This window comes from Oncorhynchus nerka, linkage group LG15, assembly GCF_034236695.1.
Source record: "Oncorhynchus nerka isolate Pitt River linkage group LG15, Oner_Uvic_2.0, whole genome shotgun sequence".
Taxonomy (NCBI): domain Eukaryota; kingdom Metazoa; phylum Chordata; class Actinopteri; order Salmoniformes; family Salmonidae; genus Oncorhynchus; species Oncorhynchus nerka.
In genome coordinates, this window is record NC_088410.1 from 22,281,325 (window position 1) to 22,285,557 (window position 4,233).

Sequence of the window (4,233 nt, forward strand, 5' to 3'; positions counted from 1 at the left end):
TTTAGACGGTCCCCGCCCATACCCGGGCGCGAACCAGGGACCCTCTGCACACATCAACAACAGTCACCCACGGAGCATCGTTACCCATTGCTCCACAAAGCCAAAGCCCTTGCAGAGCAAGGGGAACTACTACTTCAAGGTCTCAGAGCCAGTGACGTCACCGATTGAAACGCTATTTAGTGCGCACCATAGCTAACTAGCTAGCTATTTCACATCCATTACATATATTGGTTCCTGACTTCCCTGAAAAGTGTCCTACTTTTACAAATACACTCCTAACTACCTAATCTTTATGAAATGTATATTCGATCAAATAAGGCAGAAGCCAGATTTTGGGCCCAGTTATCCTCTCACTTCACCTCTTCCTCGCTGTTTGAAGGAAATGACTGGTATGAGATATATGGTGGAAACTAGCCCAATCCTCCACCAATCTAATGCTCTTAGATTTGTGGGTTGTAGTGAACAATTGAACATTAAAGGAAAAAGGAGATATTCAAAGTATGCACCCAATAAAATGTTTGGTTTAATATTAATCTATGTTGAATACTTCTTGCGGCCAACAGGACAAATCTAGCCCGTCCCCTCCACCTTCCCAGAGTCCCCAGGTCAATCGCCTCCTGTACTTTACTGCTGGGTCTGGTCGACTGCAGGAAAACACCGGGGCAGAGTGGAACTGAGAGAGGAGAAGAGGAACATGGAGATGTGATTTCATTAAGTAAGAACCATGGTGTGTGGATGAGACTACAGTCTGTTTCTGTAACAATTAATTGACGAGTTATATATTGATGAAAATATCTGGCTGTTCCACCCCAAAGTGTAACTTGGTAAAACAAATAGTTTGATTTCACATAATTTTAACATTGTCATGTTATAAAGAGCACGTGTTCAACTTAATAAAATACATGTTTTGCCATCTCAAGAGGCTTAATGAAATATAAATACTATAGTAAGAGCCAATGTCCCAAATAAAGTAACAGGGTTGACCATAACAGGGACTTCTGAAAACAACAAAAAACACTACATTGGTAAAATAGCCTTTAAACCAGCCATGAATCTGCTTGTGACGGCGGAATGGAAGCTAGTATTGTGCAACAGGAAGTAGTAATTGAATGCAGTCTTCACATAAAAAGTTATTGTTAAAACATCTCTATCATGTCTGTGTCTGGATAGAAGGGTTGAGATGCTCAGTTTCCCACCACAAAACAGCAGTAAATCCATAGAGTAGAACCAGCTCACCTGCTTTTACTCTGATTTGACTATTAGATGTTCAGTGTTTCTTTTGAAAACCTTTTTTTTTTTTAAAGAATAGTTTCACCATATTAAAACAAGAGTTCAGTTCATGTAACAGGGTAGACCTTAAAATGAGGGACAGACGTAAATGAAAAAAATGCAGAAATGTCACTTTAGCAACTGTTTATTCATATTACAAATCATATTAATTGAATTGTCCATGTGTTCTGTATGTGTTCTGCACTTTATTTCATATAACAGAGATTTAAAATTGAATATTGGTGCACAATTATTACTGGAAAATATCTAAGGAACGCAAAAAGCATTAATTTCATGTAATGCCCCATATGTTTATGGACCCATATTTGCAAAACCTAACTATTCAATGTCTTTGTTTCACAGAGGGGACATCCCTAATCGTTGCTCTCTCAGTGGGAGGGGCTTATCATCTGGGGAGCCTCAACATCATGATGCTGACAAGAAAGAGAAGAGTCTCTCCAGATCAGAACACCTCAAGAAACACCAGCATAGAGGTATAGGAAGAAACCTCACCACAGCTGCTCTGACTGTGGGACGAGTTTTGCTAAACAGAAGGATTTGATCATTCACAAACGGATTCACACTGGAGAGAAACCGTACCACTGCTCTCATTTTGGGAAGAGTTTCGCTGCATCTAAAACCTTAAAATCTCATCAGAGAATTCATACAGGGAGAGGCCTTACCCATGCTTTGATTGTGGGAAATGCTTCAATCAGTCAGGAGACCTGACTACACACCAGCTCGTACACAAAGGAGAGAAGTCTTATAGCTGTGATCAGTGTGGGAAGAGCTTCAATAAATCAGGAGCCCTGACTAGACATCAACGCATACACACAGGAGAGAAGCCTTATAGCTGTGATCAGTGTGGGAAGAGCTTCAATCAATTAGTACATCTGACCACACACCAACACATACACACAGGAGAGAAGCCTTATAGCTGTGATCACTGTGAGAAAAGCTTCAGTAATTCAGGCGCCATGACTAGACACCAACGCATACACACAGGAGAGAAGCCTTATAGTTGTGATCAGTGGGAAGAGTTTTTGCTCAAGATTTCTCCCTGACTACACACCAACGTATACACAGAGGAGTGAAGCCTATAGCTGTGATCAGTGTGGGAAGAATTTCTGGACCTCAGGACACCTGACTACACACCAGCGAATACACACAGGAGAGAAGCCTTATAGCTGTGATCAGTGTGGGAAGAATTTCTATACGTCAGGACACCTAACTACACACCAACGCATACACACAGGGGAGAAGCCTTATAGCTGTGATCAGTGTGGGAAGAGTTTCAATCATTCAGGATCCCTGATTATACACCAACACATACACACACAGGAGAGAAACCTTATAGCTGTGATCAGTGTGGGAAGAGCTTCAATCGATCAGGACCCCTGACTATACACCAACGCATACACACAGGAGAGAAGCCTTATAGCTGTGATCAGTGTGGGAAGAGCTTCAATCAATCATTAGAACTGACTAGACACCAACGCATACACACAGGAGAGAAACCTTATAGCTGTGAGCATTGTGGGAAGCGCTTCAATCAATCAGGAAACTTGACTAAACACCAACGCATACACACCGGAGAGAAGCCTTATAGCTGTGATCAGTGTGGGAAGAGTTTTGCTCTAGATTTCACCCTGACTACACACCAGCGAATACACACTGGAGAGAAACCTTATTCCTGTCTATGTGGAAAGAGCTTTGCTCATTCAGGGTCACTGAAAAAACACAATGCAGCACAAACATGTTTTCTTTTATCTCCCTCCTCTCAGGCACCGGTTCCAGATCCCTAAATAAAGTTTAAATAGAAAACATCTTGTAAAGAGTTATCTCCCATTCTCTAAGTCTGATTACCATGGTAACCTGTGTTGCTAATATGCAGCTCTGGATCCATATGTATCAAGCGTCTTGGAGTAGGAGTCCTGTGTGTGGGGGGGGGGTTTCAGAGCTGTATGTTATTTCATTAACTCCTGTTATCCATTAAATAATGTAGGATAATGCTTCAACAATGGTAGGTGTATATTCATGTGTGGGGGAAATGTTGTCTGAAGACAGAGTCTTGAATTGTACTTGTCTCATACAATCATTGGTTCCTGTAGGTAGAGATATGAGGGTAGACGGTCATGACCCCCTCAGACCTTTTGGCAGAAGGCCCAGAATATGTTCTATATGTTAAGATCGGAGACGGTTCCAGTCACATGCAGTTCCAGTCACATGCAGGATCCAAACGTTAATGATGAATTAGTTATGAATAATGTAAATCATGCAAATATAACTTGTCTGTGTAAGCAGTATTTTAGGGAACTAAAGACTACCCTGAAAGAGCTCCAGATCGATGTTTACTCTGGTGCTTTAAGTTTGTTGGAACCTCTCCAGCTGGCTGATAATAAATAATTATTAATTGAAGTTTCACTGAGTCCCAGTTAGTAATTTTCAGAACACATGTCTTCAATACAAAAATACATTAAATCTATTGTCTTATGTGAAGGAGATGTCGCACTGCATGAGGCAAATGGTGGTCACACCAGATACTGACTACCTTTTTTTTTTAAGGTATCTGTGACCAACAGATCTGTATTCCCAGTCATGTGAAATCTATAGATTAGGCCTAATTCATTAATTTAAATTGACTGATTTCTTTATATGAACTTTAACTCAGTAAAATCGTACAAATTGTTGCATGTTGCGTAAATATTTTTGTTGAGTGCAATAACAATTGAAGAAACTAATGGAAGATATAATTTCTGCCTCCCAGGTTGCAGTTCCAATGGCTTCCACTAGATGTCAACAGTTTTATACAAGGCTTTAGGCTTGTTGTTTTTTTAAATGAAGAAGTATTTGTAGTCTTTCCAAGGTGAGCTCAATGCAAATATGACCTCTGCAAACATCAGGACATTTCTTTAAAAACTGCATTGTCAGCAGAAGAGCATTCTTCATTCTTTTACTTTCCTA

General features: G+C 40.5%; 1 pseudogene; it reads left to right on the plus strand.

Annotated features, from left to right (window-relative positions):
* Positions 1–1,972: 1,972 nt before the first annotated feature.
* On the plus strand, positions 1,973–3,687 carry LOC135559809 (zinc finger protein 239-like; annotated as a pseudogene).
* The last annotated feature ends 546 nt before the right edge of the window (positions 3,688–4,233 follow it).